The sequence below is a fragment of the Castanea sativa genome, chromosome 3, assembly GCF_040712315.1.
Source record: "Castanea sativa cultivar Marrone di Chiusa Pesio chromosome 3, ASM4071231v1".
Classification (NCBI taxonomy): Eukaryota; Viridiplantae; Streptophyta; class Magnoliopsida; order Fagales; family Fagaceae; genus Castanea; species Castanea sativa.
In genome coordinates this window covers 42,268,622-42,283,243 of record NC_134015.1, presented here as the reverse complement: position 1 = coordinate 42,283,243, position 14,622 = coordinate 42,268,622, and the positions used below count along the sequence as shown (strand labels likewise).

Here is a 14,622-nt window from a genome sequence, read left to right as displayed (position 1 = left end):
ATTGGTTAAAAACTTAAAAAGGAGACTACTTGTACTTAATCTACTTCTAAGAACATATAATCCAAATGACATTTCTCAGATGCAGAATACAAACCAACAATTTATTCCATTACTAAACATTACAAACCCAACAATTTAACAAATGTTGTTTTTAGGTCAGTTTAATTTCAACAATAAAAAAAAGGCAGATTGCAGAAAGAAATAAATACATTTTTCATAGTAAAAAGAGAGTGGGAGAGAGATACCTGAAAAAATTGAAGTGCCTTTGTATCTTCTTGTAGATTCCAATCATTATCCTTCAAAAACCCCAAATTTTCATTCCAAAAAAAAAAAAAAAAAACTATTATTTGGTTTCTTAATTTACATAAAAATAAATGAGAGAGAGAGAGAGAGAGAGCTCACGATGTCTCCAATGATTTGAGCAAAACATTCCTTGCACCGAGAAGGAAATCGAGAACCACTGAACAAAAAAAAAAATTAAAAATTAAAAAAAAAAAACAGATTGATCTGATGAAGAAAAGTTAAAATGCAAAGAATGAAACTTACCAGAAATGAGTGAAACTGATGAGTGGGTTAGTCTCTGATGAGTGGGTTAGCTCGGATTGAAAGCTTCGGTGGTGAGTGCAAAGATGAAGTGACAGCGGCGGCGGCGGAGATGAAGTGACGGTGGCGGAGATGGAGATGAAGTGAGGGTTTTGGAGAGAGTGAAAGTGAATAAGTGGGAAAAGTGAAAACCTAATAAGAGGGAAGACGAAAAAAACAGAGGGAAATTTTGGGGTTGGAAATTTCAAGGTCTATAGTGGCGGTCCAACTTGCCGCTATATCTAAGAAAAAGTGTCGCAAAAATGAGAACCTATTGCGGCGGTCATCTTGACACTGCTATAACTTACATATTGCGGTGGTTTTGTATACCGCCGCTATAGTATCTACGCAAAATGATATATATTGCGGCGGGATTTTGAAGCACCACTATATATAAGTTAAAGTTGCTAAAACAGATATATTGTGGTGGTTTTATGTAGCGCCGCTATAGGATGCCGCAACAGACTATGACTACTGTGGTGGTCCCAAAAAAACGCTGCAATAGACCTTATACACAGCGGCAGTCTCAAAAAATGCCGCAATATGTGACATAAAGCGGTGGTTTTTGCACCCGTCGCAAAAAATCCCTAGCAATAGTACAAATTTCTTGTAGTGTATTCAGCTTTGTTATTTCATATAACTTTTGTCCAATTATGATCCAAATGTTTATTCATATTTGCATGATTGTGGAATTTACTATGTATATGAAAGTTTCTAATAGTTCTATCAACGCTTTTTTATCCAATACTATCCAATATATGGGTCACAATTATTTATGTTAATCCTTAAGTTATATACAACCCTTTTGTTAAGTTATATACAACCCTTTCGTTTCATATTTCCAATAAGAAGTTTTATTTCCGTTTTATGCAAGAGCGACCTCTTAAAAAATAGTTACATATTAGTTTATACATTCTTATTAAGTTTTGAAGAAAACACACACACACACACATTCTTATTGAATCTCACTGTTAACGGACACGGTAAAAAGTTAACATTATACATTTGAAGGAATTTGTTTTTAAATGTTTTATTTTTCCGATAATTTGTATCTCATTATCAAAGAAATTTTACTATCACATCTTTTTATTTCCTTCACATTAAGAATGATATAAATATGGTGAAAATAGCCAAACACCACGTTTTTAGAAACTATGTGGCAATCTACCACTGTTTTGAAAGTAATTAGCAATCTACTACTTTTTCAATACCCGAGCTTCGTGAAATCTAGTTTTGAATAGTACTCGAGTTCTTTGAACTCAAGTTCCTACTGAGTTTGCCAGAGTGGCAGTAGCTGAGTTGGAATTTTGCACTTTAAAAATGTCACTTGGAACTTGATGGTCATAAGCTCGAGTTATTTGTTGATTAAACTCGAGTTTCTAGGACTCGAGTACTGTGTTATTTTAAATACACAGTACCCGAGCTCCTTAAACGTGAGTCTAGCTCAGGTACCATGCTATTTTAGCCCACCATACTCAAGTTCAATGAACTCAAGTACTATGTAAGTTTTTTTAATCAGTCTCAGTCTCATTTTTTGTCTCAATCACTAGGTCTAACTCTCAATCTCCCTTTCTCTCACTTAGTCTTACTCTCAATCTCCCTCCCACCTAACTTCATCTCACTCTAAATCTCACTCAATCTCGCTCTAGCTCTCTCTCTCTCTCTCTCTCTCTCTCTCTCTCTCTCTCTCTCTCTCTCTCTCCAGTGTTCTCTCACGCTCAATCTCAACATTGACGATATCGAGGTCTTCAGTTGGTGATCTGCATCTTCAATTTCAAATCAGAAGGTACATACTCAATCTCACTCTCATTATTTGTTTGACCATCTGGTTTAGGGTGAGTATTATGGTTTGGGGGTTAGGGTTATTTGTGGTGTTCTGATGTTATGAAGTTATTTGTGATTATCAATTTTTAGCGATCCTACCTATGGTAGCTATACATGTATTTGACCCTTTTGAGGAACAATAGACTAGACATTGTGAATATTCTTACTATTTATATAAATTGACCAATTATTGCTGAACATACAACTATCATGTTTTGATTGTTTTTGTCTAAATTTTTACATTGAGATTTATTATATTTATTTTGAACTATTTTTGGCCATCCTTATTAATATTGCTCCTTGTTTCATCAGTTCTTCACTTTGTCATTATGTCATTGCCTTCTTCTAATTGATTTACGTGATTAGTGACATCTTATTTGATATGCTTCACATGCTTCAACTAATTTTCACATAATTCGGAAAACTAGTTAATTTACTAAGTAAACATCAACTTGGGTCTAAAGCATAATAATCGCTTATTAATCTTAATTGAGTGTAGAGATGACAACAATTGAAGCCCTATGTCAGTTAAATTGCCAGTTAAGTAGTTAGTAACTTAATAGTGTTCCTAATTTGAATTTTGTGCCCCAATGCATCTTCAGTTAAGTCCACAAAAAAGATATCTTAGATGAAAATTTTGCATTCTTATCAGCCATTTCTATTACTCTAAAGAAATTAATAAGGAAAAGGAGATATATTCAGTAGCTTTCTAGCATTGCTTTTTACTAATTACAACAATATTATAGCTTCTAACGTTGCCAAGAAACTCGGGCTACATCTCTCTTCCTAAAGAAATTCGAATTCCCCTCTCTATAACTTTACCAATTCAAACCTCAACCTTCAAACGCACTTCTACCATGAGGTTTGTTTGACATCGCGGCACCATGAAGAATGCTATTAAAAGCTTTTATTAATTTCTTTTGTGCGTTTGGGGAGTTACTAGTGAATAATAGAATTTTTTTTTTCATTTTTCATTTTTTTTCTTATTGTTTGCCTTTCCTTTGTTGTGTTGTATTGGTTCTTACTAACTTGTAGTTGGTTCTCTCTCTCTCTCTCTCTCTCTCTCTCTCTCTCTCTCTCACCAGAGGCTATCTATTTAGGTATGCATTCATGTATTCTTCTTAGCATACATAGTATGTTTAGTGAATAGTTGCAACTTGCAACATTAGAATAATTAATGCGTTAGGAATTATGCTTTATACGTATAACTAACTAGTTACAACTTTAAATTAGCATAGATTGAGATAATCTAGATAGGATATGTTATAACTTATTTTATGGTAAAAGTATGATGCTATTTAGATTAGTAATGTCGAGTTTGCTAGAATGTGACTGTTTTGTTGTAGTTAGACTACTACAAAGATTTAAAGTATTTATTGTAATACTAAATTTTTATATATCGTAGTATTTAAAATAATGTATACTACAGTTAAAAAAGTTTAAATAAAGCAAACATATTGTACCATATTTTATATAATAATCATTTGAGTGTTATATAATAATGGTAATATATTGAAAGATTTTCGTGGACCTTTTATGTCATATTATTCATTCAAAATAATATAAATAAAATTTTATTCATTGTTTTACTAATATTATTTATTCATTTATTATGATTTTTTTTTTTGGTTTAATTTTTACTTCTAGCCAATATTTAAAAGAAAAAGTTAACGAATGCCTTAAGGGCATTGGTTTAGGAAATTTTTTTAGAAATTTGTTATGAGAAAATGAAAAATATTTTGAAGGCCTTTTATATTTCACTTGAGAATGGTGTCAAAATTTTTCTAAAATAGATTATCAATAATTGCTCTAAAAAACCATTAACATAATTCATATTTAAAATAACATTACTTATTATGAGTTTTAATGCATTACAATAATAATATTATTAATTTACAAATATATATATATATATATATATATATAATAAAATAAAATAAGAAGCCTGGCCTATTACTAGTTACACTTATATTAGCACAAAAAGTGCACACTTTTCTTTTACTGCTGAATGGCTTTTGCTCTCTACACTGCTATCATAATTCACCATACGTCCACTTGAGCATGATCATGCACTACAAGAAAAAATGTTAAAAAAAAAAGTAGTTGTGATAACATTAGAGTCATTTCAATAGTTGATGTAAGATGTTGTAATAATATATTCATTACAATAAGATATTACTTTAAAATTTTCATTGTAATAGATTGTAAAAATAATTGGTATCACGTTATTGCAACAATTTCTTCAATTTAAGTTATTGCAACAAATTTCACTAATGCAATTTTGCATTAAAGCCTTTATTGCATCCGAACATAAACATAAACAGCTTGAATTACCTCATATTCCTTCAATTACTCAATCAGAAACAGCAGAAAATGATTCCTTGTTGCTGAAAGAATTGCTCAAAAGATAGGAAATTTGATGCAAGGTCATTGCCAAAAGCCATAGCCTATGACATATGGAAATCCTTGTTCATGAATGCAGCTTCCACATATTTTATATGTTTTTGTTCTTTTGCTTCCCTGTAGGAGTTAACACAATTGCATCCTATACAGGCCCCCTCCTAATCACAAACTTTGTGAATTTCTTGTTGGTAGAGGAAGATAATTCAATCACCCACTATGGTATGATTCTTGCATTCATTTTCTTCTTTGCAAAGGACAGCGGAAATGGTATACAATTAAGGGCAGCTCTAATATATATATATATATATATATATATATATATATATATATATATATATATATATATATTGAAATTAAAATGTAGCATTTATTGTTGTTACACTCCTGTTGAGCCATATTAGTAGGCTCGTCGCTTTTGTGTGTGTGTGTGGGTTTTCCATCTTTATTGATTATCAATTGCAAAATTAATTCTGTGGCCAAATTTTTATTTTTATTTTTATTTTTTTTATATATACAAGATATAATTTTTACTCTAACCTAATCTAAGTGTATCTGTGTGTGAAACTCCCTCCTGGGTTACACACCATCATAAATTTTAATTTTTTATTGTCTATATTGAAAGCTCCTTTCAACATTGAGTATCATTTTTTTTCCTACTCAATCATTAAGCCACATTATCTACTTATTTTACACGTCTTCTTTTCTCTTTTAAACTTTTCTTCTCAGTACTATCGACCAAAAAAAAAAAAAAAAAACTGAAACAAAAACGAAAACAAAAACTTCTTCTTTTCCCTATTAGTCCACACATACGGTTACACTTCTTCCAACATTTCCCTTCCCTCTTTGCCTCTTTACCTCCCCCACTACTTTTTACTTCACTGTTACACTTTTTTCATCATTTTTTCTTTCTTATAACTTGACTCTTCTTCTTCCCATTTTATTTTGTATAAATTTGATATCATTTCTCTCATTTAATCCGTATTTTTCCTATACAAAAACTGTGAGCTCTCTCTCTCTCTCTCTCTCTCTCTCTCGGTAAATTTTTGTTCTTTCTTATTACTTTAATTAAGATTGATGTTTTATTTTTTAAATATGTGTTTTCGTATTTTTATTTTTTAAATTTCCCATCACAAAGTCTTCTCTCTCCCTTTTATAACTTTGGTTGAATTTTGGTTTGCGTTAATACTTAGTATTTATTTTTATTTTTTGGAAATATGAATTTGATTTTATATGAAAACACAATCTACATGATTATAAATTTGAATATACCTACTAATTTTTTGAATAATAAATTATGATAAAATCTATCTTTTATTCTTTTTAATTCATTTTAATTTTGGATAAGATAACATTGTAATTTTGTGATAAGCTTTGATTCTCATGATAATCTACTTATTCCTTGAGAGATGAGAAATTTGAAACTTATAAAGTTTAGTTATATATTAGGTAAATATGACACACTACAACAAAAGTTAGAAAGATATGATTCACCTTTAAAAAAGTACTAATCAAACACACACAAAATAATAGAATAATATATTTTTAGAGATAAAAAGAAAAAGAATATATATATACACTTGCAAAATTTTTTTTTTATTATAAAACAATTGACAATTCTCTGGTTTCCTTAGCAATCCTTCAACCCTATTCGATCTCCAAGTTGCTTTTCACATGTATTCATTTATTTTTATTTATATTTAAAAAAAATAGAAAAGAAAAATATGACATGTTTACATTTCAAATTTAATCTCTATCTTCTCTTCTAATTTAAACGGCAGTACTAAGTACTAATTGGTTTTTATTTTTATTTTTATAAAAAATTTGTGGTTTTTCAAATTCCAATCTCCATTTGGGTGGATAGATATTTGAATTTGAAATCTAATTTTTATCAATAAATTTTACAAAATTAATAAAATCAAAAGTCCAAGATATAAATAAGCACCATCGAAAGGTGATTTTTTATTATTTTTTTAATGGAGAAACTATACTTTTTACAAAATTTAAAAGCACTATTTTTTCTTTTTTCTTATTATTTATTTGTGGAGACGCTATCCTTCGGTATAAGGGTATTTAAAAAAAAAAAAACCATTCTTCTTATGTAATTTACTTTACTTTTTCCATCCACATCCTCATGTTTCCTCGTTTAAGTTCAAATAGGTCACATGTGGATATAGTAAAGTAAAATACATTACTGAAGAATAGTTTTGGTTCTTTTGGGCTTGTTTGGCTGCGTTGTTTAAACAACAGTTTTCATTATTTAAATAACACAACATGTATTTCCACAACACTTTTTCACCCACACATATTTCTACAACACTTAAATAACATTACCAAACGGGCCTTTTTCAAATACTCTTATTCTGCTTTTAGTTTTGCATTAAGAAAATGTTCAATTTATACACAATAAAATGAAAAGCTAGACGGCCTAGACCCACATAAATGTGTAAATATAATATTCTAAATAAGAATATTTTTGTGAATTGAACTTATAAATAATTTCATTTAAGGTTCTATTTGTATGTTGTCACCAAATAGATTAATAATAAAAATAGGGCTAAATTCAAAATTCTCCCTTTATATTTCACCAGAATTTATTTTAGTACTCTAACTTTGCCTTCGTTCATTTTAGTCCTTTAATTTTCATGTTTATTCAATTAAGGTCTCTCCATCATCTTTTGTTAAATGTTGTGGCTAATTGTTCAAATTTTAAATATTTTCTTCAAAACTTTAAAATAAAAAATTCAATTAATAATTGAAAAATATTTTTCTATAATTTTTTAAAAACTTTTAACGGAAGTTAATAAAGAGGTCTTAATTGAATAAACTTGAAATTTAAAAGACTGAAATGAACGAACGCAAAACTAAAAAATTAAAATAAATTTTGGTGAAATATAGAGGGTGCATTTTGCATTTTAGTGTAAAAATAGTTACTTCCCTTGCAACTTCTTGAATTACTTATATTAATAATTCCTATTACATGTACGGCAATCACCATTAAATTGTACCACACGTGCCCATATAGTAATCGGACTGATGTGAATAAAATTAATTAATTTCATACATGTTTTTTACTCTGTTCCCTTTTTGAATAAATAGAATGTTTTATCAGGTTTGTGAATGATATATATAGAGATAACAAAATTTTATGGTAAAACTTGGTTAATTAAATCCTTTGTGTGAGTATTATTTTTGTTCAATTATTTTATTATTAATATTTTTTGGCCTTTTGATAATTAATTCAGTAGCTAGCCCATATTGATTATTGAGACTCAAGTCAGTCTTCGCTCCTGCGAAGTCCACTGGTTAGGTTCAAGGGGACCCCATGCAATAGAAAATATCTGCTTTGGTCCGGAAAATGTCATAACGAATATTTATTTGACAGTGAGATTGGATCTTTACTTGAAGTTTATAAGAGCTGACCCATGAGTTTAGTCTTACTTTGCATTTGCATGGGTGTTTCCGCTGCGTAATAACTTGTCTTGGCTGAAAATATCAAAGGGCTTTTGCTTCTAGAATGTATCAACGGAACTTAGTGTTATGAGAACTCCAGACACAGTAGCTCATTCTGCTGTTAAATTTTTCGTTGCTCTTAAAGCTGGTTTCTTTTGCAATAATTGCAATTTGCCTCATGCTGTTTTGTTGTTTTGCTTTTAGTTCTTAATGAAATTGTAGTTTACGAAAAATTTTTAAAAAAGCATGTATTAACTGAAGTTTTTGCTCTATGAGACCACCAATCAATCTACTTGCTTGCTATTAGAATTTTAATGGTTAACAGCGTTGTAGCTCAATTGACACTTTTTAATGTTTTCAAATGTTAAAATTCTCCAACCTATGTCACTTACAAATTATAATAATAATAAAAACAAAAATTTAATTGTTAAGTACTCTCTACATGACAAGCCTACGAATCAACTGGCTGCTACTGGTGAATAATTATTAATAATAGAAAGAATTAGCCCTCCTTACCCATTTTCATGATGGGTACGTAGTAGTATTGACCATACTAATACGTTGTTATTTCCCTAGCATGCAATTGTGGCTAATAAAATCTTGTTAGTGAATAGCGAGAATCTCTGGTCCATCATCGATCATTTCAAATAGCAGAGCTATGCTTTGCTGTTAGCATAAATGTTCACTCAATTGCATCATGTGGACTAATCAGCAAAAATTTCCAAGATAATTCCAGGAAATTTTGCTGGTAGATTTCAAAGTTCCGCACTTCAATAGGATTCAAAGGGAGAATATTTCGTGAGAATTACGTAGGTATTTTTTTCAAAGTAAAAAAGAAAAAAGAAAAGGTGAATATAACAATCAACCATTTGCCCTAGCATTCATCCATCAAGTAAACTTTAACATGGATGTTAAAGTGACCATGCTACTACCAGAATGAAAATGAAGACCGAGGGAGCCATATATGGCTCCCTCGGTCTTCATTTCCATTCTGGTAGGCTCCCTTGGTCGTCATTTCCATTCTGGTAGTAGCATGGGCACTTTGCATCTTCATGCATGCCACAAATATGATTATTGCGCTGGCTTTTGAAGCAAAGGCTCTGCAGGGGAGTGAGTGGTGGAGTAGCTATTCCAACGATACCTCAATTCATTGTGAGTGGCGTGGAATTAAATGCAATGATGGCGGAAGCGTTACAGAGATTAACATGAGTAGGTTCATTCTGGGAGATAAGTTTAGAAAATTCAACTTCTCATCCTTCCTAAATTTAGTCATGCTTTATCTTTTTAATACTGGACTTCGGGGGAGCGCATCTTACAACAAAATGTATTTTCAGTGACAAAAATTTTCGTCACTAAAAGCCCAGTATTTTGAAACTCTTGTATCTCGATTTGGCTTATTGGAATAAATTTACAGGTAACTTGCCCTTTCACTTGCCAATCTTACTCAGTGGATTTTTTTTTTTTTTTTTTTTTTCATTTCTAATAATCTCATCACTGGTACCATCCCCAAAGAAATAGGAAATTTAAAGAATCTCTTTGAATTAGATCTGAGTAATAACACATTTGTTGGACCAATCCCTTCAGCTCTTGGCCTTTTAACTAATCTTTCCAATCTGGATTTGTCTTATAATGAAATCCATGGTTCTATAGTGTCAGAAATAGGAATGCTAAAGAAGTTGCTAGTGTTGAAATTGGAACATAACAAGCTCATTGGATCGATACCTTCGTATCTAGGTCATTTAACCAGTTTGACAAAATTGTGTCTCAATTCAAACCAAATCAACAGTTCCATTCCACTAAAAATAGGCAACATGAAGAATTTGAAGCTCCTGTCCCTCAAATATAACAAGCTCATTGGTCTGTTACCTTCGTCTTTAGGTCATTTAACCAACAGTGGCGATGCCACGTGGGTGTTCTTAGGAACACCCTGACCTGAAAAAAAAAAAAAAAAAACCTAAATTTTTTTTAAAATTTTTTTTATATTTGCTTTGTATTAGGAACACCCTCAATCACAGAATTAGGAACACCCTCAAATTAAAAAAAAAAAAAAAAAATTATATGTTCTACTTTCAAGCAAAAAACAAAAAAAGCCCAAAAAAATTGTAACAGAGCCAAGCCCACGACAAGCCTAACAGATTACAGAGGTAGCAAACCCATGGATATTCTAAAAAAAAAAAAAAAACAGAACAACGCCTCAGTCCTTCAAGGTCTAAATCATACATCACTAAAGGCTTTATCAAAAAAAAAAAAAAAAAAACCACTAAAGGCCTAAAGAAAACCTAAACTTAGTCCCTCAGTGCAATGCCGCTTGAGAGTTGAGCCTCAAGCCAACAGACGGAGATCAGATCGGTCACAGCTCACTCGTCGGAGATCAGATTGGTCATAGCTCGCTCTTCGGAGATCGGCCCAGTCTAGATCATCGTTGTCACTCGCTCACCCCTCCATGTCGTCGTCGCTCATCACTAACCCTCATTGGAGGACGGATATTGGCAGATCGCTCATCGCCTCGTCACTGCCTCAATGGCCTCAGCCTTCAGGCCTCCCTGCTCGGCTGCTCCGGTGCTCCCTCCCTCAAGGTATTTCATTTTACTAAGCTAACTGCTCTCTCTTTTTCTCTCTGACTCTCTCTCTCTCTCTCTCTCTCTCTCTCTCTGAATGAAATGAAAATTATGAAATAAATGAAACTCTCTCTCTCTTTATTCTTTAACAAGACTAACTCTCTCTTTACTCTTTTGATTCTTGAACTGTGAATCTATCTGTGATTGGCTCATTGGCCGAACTTTAAGTCTTTAACTTTATTAATATATTTTGTCTGTTTTTGACTTTTTGAATTTGGCTTTATCAGTTTATCTTATTCGTTGGTGTTGGTGTTGGTGAGATATTAGTTGTCTTTTAGTGTAATGCGTGATTGTGAAATTTTTCGATTGGCGGGGGGCATTAGGCATGAGGCGTGCTTGTGTGTTGAGTGGGGTGGGGGTAGATGGGCACATGGGGGGCCGGGCTTCACATTACACTGCTTTAGTGCTTTAATTATTGTGCTGCACATGGGATGTGTAATGTGCACATCAGTGGCTCTTTTAGTGTAAACAATATAACAAATTAAAGCAATAAAATTAATGACAAAAAAATTAAAGCAATATAGTTTATTGTTAGGCTAAACAACAATAATTAAAGCAGTATAATTATTGAATACATTATAAAAGACAAACAAATTAAATTATGTTAAGCTAAACAATAATTAATAATTTTATAATTAATAAAACAACAATATAACAAATTATAGTTTTTCAAAGACAAAATATTTTATGCAACGATTGCAGTATTTTATAAAAGACAAAATGGCAGTAGCTTGTAGCATTGATAATGAGACTATCATGCAACGATTTCAAAATATGAAAACTCGTAAAAGGCAATAGTAAATTTTATGTATTTGTGTGTTTTTTGATTATTGTTGTTGTCAATATATAAAATTTTTGTTTTTATTAGATTGTGTAATTTATGCTTGTTGAGGAACACCCTGAAAAAATTTCCTGGAGTCACCACTGTTAACCAATTTGACAAAACTAGATCTTGATTCAAACCAAATCAATAGTTCCATTCAACCAAAAGTAGGCAATATGAAGAGTTTAAATTACTTTTACCTTAGTAATAATAGTATTATGGGAAAATACCTTTAACTATATGTTATTTGACTCAGTTGAGCCATTTAAGCCTTGATTGGAATCAAATTAGTGGTTCCATCCCCATTGAAATAGCTAATTTCCATTCTTTGTACACTTTGTTTTTAAGCCATAACTACTTAACTCAAACCATTCCCTCTCAAATTGGTGGCCCTTGTTCAATTCGTTGGATTGACCTTAGCTACAATAACCTTACAAGAAAAATTCCCCCTTTTCTCAAAAAAACATATGTTAACTTGTCATACAATTCTTTGGAGGGTCGAATTTCGGATGTTTTTAAAAATGATAGTTATGACACATTTATCGGCAACAACGATTTATGTGGTGACATCAAAAGTTTCCCTCCTTGTCTTTCATCTTCCCCAAACAAGAATGCATCAATTGACTACAAAATAAAAATTCTTGTTCCATTGAGTTTTTTTCTTATGCTTTCAATTCTTGGGTATTTTTTTGTCTATTGATGAGGGGTTAGGAAAATTGAATCCAAGTCAAGGGAAACAAAAAATGGGGACATATTCTTGATATGGAATTATGATCAAAAAATTGCATATGAAGACATCATTAAAGCAACAGAAGACTTTGACATTAGATATTGTATTGGAATAGGCAGTTATGGTAGAATTTACAAAGCACAATTACCCAGTGAAGTAGATACCATACCGGTACCGGCCGGTATGTACCGTACCGGTACGTATATCAGTATCAAAACGATAACGTTTTGTACCGGTTTAAATACCGGCCGTACTAGCCAATTTCGAACAATATCGGCCGGTACCAGGCGTACTAACCAGTACAGAAAAAAGCTTTTTTTTTTTTTTTTTTTTTTTAGTTTTGTAATTTTTGAATTTTTTTAAGGGTATAATGGTAACTTATTTACATTAACTTATTAGTATTATTTGTTTTCTTAGTATGCAATGAACAATTAAACTTTTTATTTTTTATATTGTGTTTTTTTTTTAATTTTTTAATTGATGCTATAGTTTAAAACTATGAATAATTTGTTCTGAATTGAGGTAATGTTTTATGATAAACTTTTATATTTATTATAATATTAGTGAAATATTATATGCTTATAAACATGGTTCTAGAGATTTTGTGCATATGTGTGTGTGTGTGTGTGTGTGTATAAAATAGCAGTAAATCCGAAACGGTACACCGGTATTGACTGGTACCCAAAATATATTGTATCATTGGCCAAACCGGTACAATCTCCGGTATGGTATTAACTTCCTTGCAATTACCTAGTGGTAAAGTGGTTGCCTTAAAGAAATTTCATCGCTTAGAGGCTGAGGAACCGAGTTTTGACAAGAGTTTCAAAAATGAAATCAAAATGTTAACAGAAATTCAACATCAAAATAATAAATTACATGGTTATTATTTTCATAAACATTGTATGTTTTTGGTCTTTGAGTAAATGGAAAGGGGAAGCTTGTTTTGTGTCCTAAGCAATAATGTTGAAGCTATGGAATTGAATTGGATAAAGAGGATGAACGTCATCAAATATATAGCACATGCCTTGTCTTACATGCATCATGAACGTGTCCCAGTAATTGTTCATCGGGATAAAACCAGCAACAATATACTATTGAACTTTGAGTTGGAGCCTTCTATCTCTGATTTCAGCACATCTAAACTTCTTGATCCCAATTCCTCCAATCAAACTTTAATTGTTGGGACTCATGGTTATGTTGCTCCAGGTGAATTATTCTTTTCATATTCTACCTTACACTTTCATTTATTATTTAAAACGGTCAACCATGCAAGGCTTTCTAGATAATCATGCTATTTAGCTTATTTTGTTGTTTATTATATGAACAGAACCATGTGGTGGCGAAAAATTTCTTTCATAGTTGAACTAACATTTGCATAAAAAAAAGCATATAAAAAGACAAGTACAAAAACAAAATTAAAGAAAAATGAAAGGCATCACTTTTTGTTAATATTATCGTGTTTTTCTCTTATATATATATATATATATATATATATATATATATATATATATATATATATGTATGTATGTAGAATTGGCCCATACTTTGGAGGTGACTGAAAAGTGTGATGTTTATAGTTTTGGAGTGGTGGCACTAGAAATACTGATGGGAAGACATCCAAGAGAACTCTTGACTTCATTATCATTATCATCACCATCGTCATCAACTCAAAATCTAATGCTAAATGAAATATTAGACCAATGTCTCCCACCTCCAAATCGACTAGTTGCATGAGATGTTTTCCTTGTTACTACAATTACATATGCATACTTACAAACTAAACCAATGTATAGGCCAACAATGAAATGGGTGTCCCAAGAATTTCTTTCTCACAAGAAGCTAATAGTGAATACTTTACATGTAGTTTCAATATGGCAGTTGAGGAACCAAGAAACCCATACAACTAGAGAGAGTGAAACTCAATCAGGAAGTGCTTGCTTTTTGGATGCAAACCATATTGTTTGATGAACTTCTTAAGAAATAAAAAAATTGTGTATCACAATAAAAATACATTAAAAAATAAAAACCTTGTGTAATTTGTATCTATATTTCTTTTATGATTTGTGACCTGTATTTTGTAGCATTAAATTGAAGTCCTTATGAATTTGTATTTTGCAACATAAAATAGAAGTCTTCATCACTTTTATAATGTCACACACCTAGAATTCTCATTTGTAATTGTGGAGGTTGCA

At 31.3% G+C, this 14,622-nt stretch overlaps 2 pseudogenes; both read left to right on the top strand.

The window, feature by feature from the left end:
- The first annotated feature begins 8,346 nt into the window (after positions 1 to 8,346).
- On the top strand, positions 8,347 to 10,212 carry LOC142628980 (uncharacterized; annotated as a pseudogene).
- Positions 10,213 to 10,779: 567 nt separating this feature from the next.
- Positions 10,780 to 13,716, top strand: LOC142628979 (MDIS1-interacting receptor like kinase 2-like; annotated as a pseudogene).
- The last annotated feature ends 906 nt before the right edge of the window (positions 13,717 to 14,622 follow it).